The sequence below is a fragment of the Cyprinus carpio genome, unplaced genomic scaffold (genome assembly GCF_018340385.1).
Source record: "Cyprinus carpio isolate SPL01 unplaced genomic scaffold, ASM1834038v1 S000006515, whole genome shotgun sequence".
NCBI classification, from domain to species: domain Eukaryota; kingdom Metazoa; phylum Chordata; class Actinopteri; order Cypriniformes; family Cyprinidae; genus Cyprinus; species Cyprinus carpio.
Genome location: NW_024879183.1, coordinates 88719 through 100958, shown reverse-complemented (window position 1 = coordinate 100958; position 12240 = coordinate 88719).

The window sequence follows — 12240 nt, the reverse complement described above, 5'->3', positions numbered from 1 at the left end:
ATCAGGGCCACGTTAGTCTTAAGAGAGCACTGGAGGACAGTCCTCGCTGCCCTATTTTGTGCCACTTGAAGCTTACGTAGGTCTTTTTGTGATGCAGACGACCATACAATTGGACAGTTTTTCTAAATGACACAGAACAAGAGACTGGACAACCTGTTTAGCAATGGACATAGGAATATATGACATACATTTTCTGGACATTGCAATACCATTCCCCATTTTAACTATCATTCCATCAATATGAGCTGACCAAGACAAGTAAGAATCCAAGGTGACGCCCAATAACTTGGCTTGCATCACTTGTCTTAGCTGCAGCCCATTGACTGACAAGTTCAGAGAAGGCTCGGTGATTAGTTTTGATCTTTTTCCAGAATATCATAGATGTTTATTTGTCTACATTTAAAGCTAATTTGTTATCTTTTACCCACTGCCTATATTCTGCAAGTCATGATTTAATAGATTTGAAACATCATGAGGAGTTTTTGCAGAACAGTACAGTGTGGAATCATCTGCATACATGACAACAGTTGAATGTTTCACAATAAAAGGTAAATCATTTGTAAAGATCGAATATAGCAAAGGCCCAAGGCAGCTACCCTGGGGCACACCACAATGTATTGTCTTAATAGATGAATATTGACCATTAAAGAACACCCGCTGCTTCCTATTGGATAGGTAACTCCCCATCCATGACAGAGACAAAGGTGTAAACCCATAGCATTCTAAATTTTGAAGCAGTATTTTATGATCTATCAAGTCAAACGCTGCACTGAAGTCCAACATCACTGCTCCTACTAATCTGTTTGCATCGATTTCTTCTAACCAGTTGTCGGTCATATGAGTTAAAACAGTACATGTGGAGTGACCCTCTCGATATGCATGCTGGTACTTAGTGATCAGCCTATTAGAAAAAAAATATTTATAAACTTGTTCAAAAGCGATCTTTTCCATGACTTTGCTGAGTAAAGGTAATAGACTGATAGGTCGGCTATTCTGTCCTGTAAATGTGGCTCTTTTATTTTTAGGCAATGGTATAATTTTAGCCTCCTTCCATTTCTCTGGAAATATGCCCTGCAGCAAACTTAAGTTGACAAAATGAGCAATGGGAAGGACAGAGCTTCAGCAGCCACCCTGATAAGCCTGGAGTCCAAGTGGTCCATGCCTGATGCCTTTCCATCAGGAAGAGCTGCAAGAATTGTTCCAACAGAACCTCTGTCAACTTGACTAAATGAGAAAGTGACAGAATGGTTCTTCTCACTCATTATCTTACTTAATATTGCATCATAAGATGCTGAGGTATTTGGACACATACCAGATCGAAATTTCTCTACCTTACTAATAAAGTAATTGTTGAAATAATTAGCAATTCACTCTGGATCTGTAATGAACACTCCATCATTTTCAACATATGAAGCAGCTGAGTGCTTACTCCTGCCCATTATCTGATTTAAAAGTGTTCCATAGTTTTTTTACCATCATTTTTTGCTTCATTAATCTTTTCCTGGATGTACTCTTTTTTCTTCTTTCTATTCATTTTGACTACTTTATTTCTAAGAGTTCGGTATTGTTTTTGATCAGCTAATTCGCAAGAAATATTAGCTTTTATTTTAGCGTTGTCTCTAGACAGCATTACATTTTTAAGATTTTTTGTCCAACCAAGGGGCACTTTTATTTCTCACAGCTCTTTTTCTGAGAGGAGCATGCTTGTCGACAATTTTCATTAATATATCCATAAACCTATTAAGGGCTGAGTCAGGGTCACGACCTTCACACACTTCTGACCAGTCCACACCTTGAATTTCACCCACATACTGCTCTTGGTTGAAATATTTATAAGTTCTTTTATGAATTATTTTTACAGCCACCTTTAGGCAATTTAGTTTTCCTTGTGACTCCTATGATATTATGGTCACTACAACCAGTGGGCACAGAGACTGCTTTGGAGCATTGTTCAAAAGCGTTTGTAAATATACGATCTATACATGTTGCAGATAAACACCAGTGTACTGGTAGCAACCCTAGTGGGTTGTAGCTGTAGATTTAAGCTTCTTGTACATTGGACAGTTTGGTGACAACCAGTCAATGTTAAAATCACCCAAAATAAATATCTCTCTGTTTTGATCACAAACAGCTTCAAACATTTCACATATGTCATCCAAATATTGAGTATTGGCACTGGGAGGTCTATATACACACCCAACTAAGATAGGCTTTATGTGTGGGAAATGAACTTGTACCCATAATGCTTCAATATTCTGCCATATGAGGTCATTTCGAACATTAACTGGGATGTTATCCTTAACACAGAATGCAACACCACCACCATGTCCATTTCTGTCCCTCCTAAATAATCTATAACCGTCTATCTTCACATCAGCATCCGTGAAGCTAGAATCTAATTGTGTTTTAGAATGAGCTATAATTTGTATACTATTGGACTGCAAAATCTGATATATGTCATTAGTTTTGTATCTCAAACTGCAGATATTCAAGTGCGCTATTGTAATACCCTTAACTGGAAAAGCTGAATGACACAAGTCGATAGCCATGATCTAAATTACAAATAAAAACACACAAAAATACAAATAAACAAACAAACAAAAAATAAAATAAATAAATAAATGTTTACATACTTCTAACTAGACTCCTCCACTCTTGGATTTTATAACCAGTTTATCATATTTCAGAGTGGCTATCTCTCCTCTTTCCCGGGCAGCTCGCAGCTTGGGTAGCAGTTCTTTTCTTTTCTTCATTACAGCCTCAGAGAAGTCCTCATTTATGTAGATGCGTGTGCCCTTTAATTTCTTTGCAGAGGATAAAATGGTCTGCTTGTCTTAAATCGCAGAAGTTAGTTTGACAATTATCTGTCTGGGTCTTCCACCCTCCTGATGCTGGCCAATCCTGTGGGTTCAATTTCAATATTGTTGTCATGTAGACCCATTTTACTGACCATCATGTCCTTGATCTTCTTCTCGGATACATCCCAACTCTCTCCTCTTTCCTCAGGAATGCCATCCACTATAAGGTTGTTTCTTCATGACTGGTTCTCAATAAAATCCAGCTTTGTAGCCATCTTGTCCAGCTCCTCCTTTGATTTAAGTATTTCCATTTCAAGCTTCTTCAACTTATTCATTTCCTCTTGTGCTTTAGCCAATTTGTCAACTTTGTCTTGAGTAAATTCCAGGCTGATTTTGATTCCTTGAACATCCTAAAATACATCATCTAAGCGTTTGTTGGTGCCATCAATTATGAGCTGCACAAAAGTTTTAAAGTTGTCCTGTTGTTGTTGTAACATGTCTTTGTAGAAATCTTTTTGCCGCTCAAGCGTCTGAGTGAAGAGGCTCATGGTCACCAGTGACTCATCCTCTGGTGGTTTAGTCTTTGATTGTCTGTAAGGCATGTTGTTTCTTACCCTGTGCGTCCACCTGGGCCCTGGGTTTAAAAACTCATGAAAGTCCTGGATAGCTCCAAAGGCTTCGGCCTACTCCAGACCTCACTCCAAACAAGCAAGATTTTGAGGATATTCCTGCAATATCTTCACTCAATATTATGGAACAGGTTGGGTTAGAGGCTCCCTAACACGGTTACCAGGAACAAGATGAAGAAAAAAAGAGGATTTGGGTGATATTTGATAGATTGAAAACAGTCAACTGGAGAGACTCATGCACATGAGGGTGAGCATGATCAGGACGTGGTGTTCTCAATGTAAGCTTCACTTACTTCACTTCACTTTCCAGTGCCTAAGTGACGAATAATTATTATTTCTAGTGTGACTTCACTGATAAGAAGAGAGACACAGAAGGATGCAGTGGAGTCTGGAGGAGGAGCATGAAGGGGCAGCGAGAGTTATTTAAAGACCCTGAGGGCGTGTCCAGTCTGGATGACCTCATTTGGGGAGGTCACTAGTTTAAATCAGACAGAGTAAAAGTTCAGCGGGAATTAGAGAATCAGCCACATTCGATTATTAGGAAGATAATAAACGAGAGCGGATCTGAATGATGCGACCATATACTCCTGGCAGTAAAGCAATCTAATCAGCTTGATTTTATGAGCCTCACAGAAGGCAGAATAGAAAAAAACAAATATGTTAAGGTGTTAGAATTATAATAAAGAAAAGCCATTAGAAAACAAATAGGTGATGAGAAATAAAAACATAAGGACAACAGTACATATGCTGATTGAATGAAAAAAGACAGAGAATACCCAACTTAGACAAAATGTTGCTAAAACTTTGATTAAGATTACATAATTATTATAATGTTTCCACTTAAACTTTAAGAAATATCTAGGTTAACATCGAATGATCATTCTTAAATAACACTGCATGTCAGATTCACATTGTTTTAATGTCAAATAGTTTATCCATAATGTACGACCATTGCTCTAAAGAGAAAAGTTTTTGTGGTTTATATAAAACAGCAAGAGATTCATCAACGGGAGTCATCCTTTTCCATGTTTTTAAATGTTTATAATAATGTTTATAAAAAATATTGTTGTACACAAGAAAGTGGTCTTTTTCTTCTCAGATGGATGAACCCTTGGAATTTTAGAAAAGGGTGAATTGTGTTTGTCTTAATAAAATGCTTTGTTGTAGAATGTTGTTTTGTTGTTTTATGACAAAGTGTTGTGTATTTTAGAGTATATATATATTTTTATTTTTTTTTTGTGGAATATGTTTTTATTGTGTGTGTGTTGGGTTAAATATGGTTAATATCTGAATGTAACTTTAGATATAAATTCACAACAACATATATATCATCCCTTTCCTGTATATATGAAAACCTACAGTGAATATAATTAGGCTACTGTAGATCATGTACCATTACATTGTCCATTTGATCCAAATATGTGTAGTATTAATGTTTAAATTCATTAATTTAAAGTGTAATGTTAATAAATGTGTATGTATGTGTTTTCAAAAACACTAATTTAATTGGGAATTTTCTCATGTAGTCTATGTATGTAGACCAACAGTGAATATCTACAGTTATTTTATTCCGTTGAGCAGGTCATCTGATATCATAATGTGACCTCTGGAGGGTGCACCTTCCAAATGAGACAAAGCTATCAGAATCAGAAAGAGCTTTATTGCCAAGTATGCTTGCGCATACAAGGAATTTGTTTTAGTGACATAAGCTTCCAGTACACAGAGACAACAACACACAGAGAAAGAAAAAAAGGGGGTAACTTGGATGTGAGGGATCCAGAGTGATTTTCTGAGCCCTTTTTCTCACTCTGGATGTATACAGTTCTTGAAGTGTGGGCAGGGGAGCACCAATAATCCTTTCAGCAGTCTGAACCATTCTCTGTAGTCTTCTGATGTCTGATTTTGTAGCTGAACCAAACCAGACAGTTATTGAAGTGCACAGGACAGACTCAATGACGGCTGAGTAGAACTGTTTCAGCAGCTCCTGTGGCAGGTTAAACTTCTTCAGCTGGCAAAGGAAGTACAACCTCTGCTGGGCCTTTTTAACAATGGAGTCAATGTGAATGTCCCACTTCAGGTCCTGAGAGATGGTGGTTCCCAGGAATCTGAATGACTCCACTGCAGCCACAGTACTGTCTATGATGGTGAGTGAGGGGAGTGCAGGGGGGTTTCTTCTGAAGTCCACGATCATCTCCACTGTTTTGAGAGCGTTCAGCTCCAGGTTGTTAAGACTGCACCAGACAGCCAGCTGCTCAACCTCTTGTCTGTAAGCAGACTCGTCACCGTCCTGGATGAGACCGATGACTGTAGTGTCGTCAGCAAACTACAGGAGGCTTGACAGAGGGGTCTTTAGAGGTGCAGTCGTTGGTGTACAGCGAGAAAGAGCAGTGGGGAGAGAACACATCCCTGAGGGGCACCAGTATTGGTGGGTCGGGCTGTTTGACATGAATTTCCCCAGTCTCACTAGCTGTTGCCTATCTGTCAGAAAGCTGGTGATCCACTGACAGATAGAGCTAGGAACAGAGAGCTGGGTCAGTTTGGTCTGGAGGGCTGTTGGGATGATGGTGTTGAAAGCCGAACTGAAGTCCACAAACAGGATCCTCACATAAGTCCCTGTTTTGTCCAGATGTTGCAGGATGAAGTGCAATCCCAAGTTGATTGCATCATCCACGGACCTGTTTGCTCGGTAAGCAAACTGCAGGGGGTCCAGTAAGGGTCCAGTGATGTCCTTCAGATAAGCCAGAACCAGTTTTTCAAACGACTTCATGACGACAGATGTTAGAGCCACAGGTCTGTAGTCGTTAAGTCCTGTTATCTTGGGTTTCTTTGGAATGGGGATGATGGTGGAGCGTTTGAAGCAGGACGGCACTTCACACAGCTCTGTGTGAGATCTGTTGAAGATCTGTGGGAAGATGGGGGCCAGTTGGTCAGCACAGGTTTTCAGACAGGCTGATGTAACGCCATCTGGGCCTGGTGCTTTTTTTCTTTTGTTCTTCCGGAAGACCTTGCGCACATCATCCTCACAGATTTGAAGAGCAGGGAGGTGTGGAGAGGGGGATTGCAGGAGATGTTAACGGTTGTGTAGAGAGATGGTCAGAATGGATGTGGGGAGTTTCAAATCTACAATAAAACTCATTCAGGTCGTTAGCAAGTCGTTGATTTGTCTCAGTGTAGAAGGATGGTGTCTTGTAGTTAGTGATGGCTCTCAGCCCTTTTTAGCGTAGGTCCTTTTAGCCGCTCTAATCTCTTTGTTCAGTGTGTTTCTGGCCTGATTATACAAGACTCTGTCCCCATTTCTGTAGTCATCCTCTTTTGCCTGATGATGTCTGAGTTTTGCTGTAAAACCATGGCTTATCGTTGTTGAATGTTAAACAAGTCCTGGTAGGAATGCATATATCCTCACAAAAAAAACTAATATATGATGTTACAGTCTCTGTGAGTTCGTCCAGATCTGTGGTAGCAGCTTCAAAAACACTACAATCAGTGAGGTCAGAACAAGCTTGTAAATCCTGCTCTGTTGCATTGGTCCATCTCTTTACAGTCTTTACTACAGGTTTAGCAGATTTAAGTTTCTGCCTGTAGGTCGGTATAAGATGAATCAGACAGTGATCAGACAGCCCCAGAGCTGCTCGTGGAACAGAGTTATATGCATCCTTTATTGTGGTGTAACAGTGATCCAATATGTTACTGTCTCTGGTGGGACATGTAGCATGCTGTCTGTATTTTGGCAGTTCACGGGAGAGATTGGCTTTATTAAAGTCCCCAAGAATGATTAAAACAGAGTCCGGGTGTTGTTGTTCTGTCTCTGTGATCTGGTCAGCGAGTTTCTGTAAAGCTGAGCTCACGTGTGCTTGCGGAGGGATGTAAACACTCACAAGAATGAATGAGTGAAACTCCCGCGGCGAATAGAACGGCTTGCAGTTAACAAAGAGCACTTCTAGATCTGAACAGCGCATCTTCTTTAACACAGTTACATCTGTACACCACCGTTCATTGATGTAAAAGCATGTCCCCACACACATGGAGTCTTTAACTCTGTGCACCTGATGTGAGCTTCAGTGGAAGGGGTTCACTTCATCACTAGATCCACACACTCCACACAGAACACTAGTCTGTGCTGATGAGTGAAAGGATTTAACACAAGCCGCTGGAATCACCTGACTAAGGCATTTATAAATGTTTATCCACTTCAAAACAAATGAATTTCTCTTCTTAAAAATAGTGCTTTAGCATACCTGCATGTTTGTGCTTTTGAACACAGACCAGCTTACAACTTCATCAATAAATCATATACTGATCATTTACTAATGGTTTATTCATCATTTGTTCATGATTAACAATTGTTTATTGAGATAATTATACAAAACAATTTTGACAGAAATACTTCAATGATTTATAAGTGATAAATAATGTATCAACTAATAACTTATAAACCATCTACTAATGATCAGTTTGATATATTACATGATTTAAACTTTTTTTAAGATAACTTACAACACATTTGTAAATCATTAGCATACCACTCATTAATCATTTATGAAAATATAGTCATGTTTTGTAAATGATTCGTTCATCATTAACTAATAATTTATAAATGACTTATAACAGAACGTTATTATATAGTGTTACCCAAATAACAAATAAAAGCATGCAAAATATTTATTTATAGAGATTACATCTGTTAGGGGAGGAGCCACTCAAATATTGGCAGCACCCAATTCTTTAAAATTTTTGCTAGCAGTTCAATTTTACCTGTTGTTCATAATTGACCAGCACAAATAGATATGATAACTGGTAAATCTGACAAATTCATCCAAATAAAATAAATAGATATATAAATTTTAAAAATACAAATATATCAAAAATAAATAGAAATTTGTCAACTGTACAGCAGTACTCAATCTACATACTGTACACATACAGTAGGACTGCAGCGCTTGCCCTGAGCAAGTATCTCTGTCACAGAATGATCCTAAACAACAAGATCCTACTGCAGCATGTACTGAAGAGTCCAAAGACAAACAGAGTAATCCACAACAGAGCAAAAGGCAAAAACACATGCACAAAGTAATCCACAAAAAATGGAACCCATAAAAACAGAGCAACAGAAAACACGTAACAAAAGTAATAAACCAGCAACAAAAGACATAGAAACCCGGGCTTATATCTGGATGAGTTAACCAGCTAAATGAGACACAGCTGAAGGTAATGAGATTTGATAGTGGAGACAAAGAGTGATGGGAACTGAAGTCCAGAAGAAACAAACCAAAACTAAGAAGAGTGCCCTCTGGTGGCTATACATGGGCACACCAACTAGACACTGTGACAATTTCAAGTTTTGTGTGTGTGTCTTTTATCAGATTTACCAACTGTTATAATATCTTTAGTACTTTCCTTAATTTCAAGTAGACAAAGCTTCTGGTAGCAATACAGTGGGAGAGTTTTTGACAGCATCAATAATTTGGCTATATTCAACAACAACACTTGCCTGTGATCAAAGATAGTGAGAGCTGATTTCATCCAGGAATCGTAAAATCAAAAGGGGTTACCCACATTCATATTGCTCCATGTGTGCACGCACCTATGTTGCTTAGTAAGGAATGTGCTTGTAGCATTTCATGGAAACAGCATTCTAATTTCTGATTGGCTGGTGGGTGGCATTTAACTCTGTAAGAGTTCTGCAGATCTGTTCTGCCGAGACCAAATACATTAACATTGTCATATCCATCACCAAGCTAAAATTTTCAGAGAAATGCAGTATATGTATCACTTGTCTGCTGGGCACTACAGCCTACTTTTAAAAGTCTCTTACTTTTAAATGCATCCAACTCTAAACCCCCTGGAGACAAGCCTGGTCTTCTGGTTTGGCCAGTTTACAATGCACACAAACGACCCCCTCTCATTAACAACTGTGAGGTTACTTCTTGTGATTTCAAGGGTTGTGAAACCTAAGTCGTAGGGGGTTGGGGGGCCCAAAGTAGGGATGCACCGGAATGAAAATTATGAGGGCCGAAAGGCCGAACATGATTTTTCATGTTTTTTACCATTGTATTTTGCCATTTTTTTCACCATTGCATAAAGTAAATTCACCAGTTTTGCTTTTTATTGTGTTGTCTTGCTTTTCAAACAAAACATAAGTTACACACCAACAATTTAAATATATTTACTTAACACTGAAAATTTTTTAACCTTCTAGCAGACATTATACCAACAAAGCACATTTTAACTTAATATTAATAAGTTAATAATATATAATGAATCAACCATGTATTTTGCTGAGCAGAAGATACTTTTTAAAAAATTATATATTGAATTAACCATGTATTTTAAAAAAAATTAAATCTATTACAGATTTGAAGACTTTGTGTTAATGTTTTAGTGAATGTATTAATATAGCTGTTGTAATTATTATTATCATCATATTTTTTTTTTTATTTTTTTTTGTTTTTTTTTTAATGTTTAAAGTAAAATTACAATAATAATATTTTTTATTTTATTTTATTTTCGACTATGAATGTTGATGGTTGTTTTTGTTGGTGTTATTGTTTATAATAGCATTGTGATTTATATTTACTTTGTAAAATGATTTTAATATTTTGTTGACAACAGCCTGTTTTGAGTGCAGATATTCCTTGTGCTTTGGCCTTTTAAACCCTGTGAGCTCGTGCAGAGCTGTTTGAATACATGCAATTCATGCGTGTATTAGAAAACATAACATTCTCCTATGTGTCCTCAAAGAAAAGAGGAATGTTTTCAACGTTTAACAACCAGCGGTCATGATGAGGTGAGCGCCAGTGATCTCTTGTTTCTCACACCGCTCCGTGGTCTGCTGGACAGAGGATAGAGATTAAATCATGCTGCCTATGGACTCAAAAGTGAGAATACTCTCTATCACTGCCCTGTGCTTTGTGCTATTAACTAGTGCTATTAACTGCTAAGGGAGCTTTTAGTCACGGGGTTAAACAGGTTTGTGTGCATTTTATTTTGTGTCTTCAGTGAAGACTATTCGTGATTTCACATGATTTCATGATAGATTATAGAGGTTTTTTGTTTTGTTTTTGTCTTTATCACTCAATCAATTTAATTTAAAAAGTTTTAATAAGACTTTTTTAATTAACTTGCAAATTCTGTCAGTTTATAATTAAAAATTCAATTAATTAATTGACTTTTTAGAATCAACTTAGAGTAAATGAGCACATTACACAATATGTAATTTGTTGTGATTAAATAATTTAGGTGATTTAACATTATTTATTCAGGTAGATTCTATTAAAAAAGCAAGCCTTAAAAACTACTCAAAAATATTATGTGTATTATTGCTACCATAATTTTTAAGTAGATAGCCTAGCTCATACTGTTTTTTACAGTGTGTTTTTCCCGCTCTTTAATGTGGCGTGACAGATCACTGTATTCGACTCAGTAAAATCTGAATGTGAATCAGTCATCTTTTCGATTACAATGAGACATTTGTTTCATTAAATTATACAGCTTTTTTTTTTGTGAGAAGCACAAAGCTTATTGCTATTATTGGGGGGGGGGCAGGCACACTATAATAATAATAGTAAATGCAATCGAAGACGTGAAATTTTCAAGCATACTGTCCCTGCTGCGAGTGTATGACACATGCTATGATTTCTGCTAATAATCCAACATATATTAAAATCAGTTGCCAGGCCATGGGAATTTCCCCTGGTGCTTCCAATCTGGACCATTTACATGTGAAATTCTCTCAAAATATGATAACTTTAATCTGTAATTGCTTCGACTTAATTCTTGTAATTTTGCCTTTACTTTCAAAATATTTAGATTTTAATCACGTTGCTACAACTTTATTTTCATAATTTTTTATGATTATGAACTTCACGCGACATCAACACTTCCGTGCAGCTGTTGTTGTACAGTAAGATATTATCACTGGACCTATTCAAACCGGACAATGGACCGTTCGACCTCTGAATCCAGCAGTCTCCACCATAATATCGAAGTAGGTGCACATCATTGATCATTGTTCTCACTAAAATATTTTTGCATAGCATGAGATCTGCAGTTTAGTTTAAAGATGAATTATTGTGCATCCATAGCACTCCTCAGTTTAGTTTAAAGATGAGTTATTGTGGATAAGTGGTAATGCTCATCCACTAAATATGTCTTCATATAAACTTCTGCGTAATGACTTTATGTATTTTCAGTGCTTTTCTCCATTAATGAGAGTGGAATATTTAATGTAAATGTGTATATTGAAATGAAAAACAGATTTTAAAATCATTCCTAACTTCATTACTTTTCTCATGCCAGGAAAAAAAAAAAAGTGCGTACACATGGTTTAGAATGTCCGTACGGTGCGCACATATTTACGCCGTTTATTTTTTATAAATCCCGATATGTGTACAAAATTGCATACACAATTTCTATGCCTATTTTGTGTGTACGCAACATTTATGAATGAGACCCCTGAACTGTAGTTCAGACTACGCAAGTTTGCGACTTGCCGTGGTGTTTAATTAAAAAAATTATGTCTTGTGCCATCTGGTGGATACTGTGTGAAGCACAACAATGTTTATTTAAAAAAAAATCTGAAAAAGCGCCTGCAGGGAGCTCTGTTATCACGCAGGCTGCCACGTGAAAAAAAACCCCCACATTTTCAGTGGCCAGATCTGTAACGCACTGCTCAAAAAAATAAAGGAACACTTTAAAAAACACATCAGATCTCAATAGGGAAAAATATTGTGCTGGATATCTATACTGATATGGACTGTGAGAAATGAAAGGATGCCACATTATTTGATGGAAATGAAAATTATCAACGTACAGGT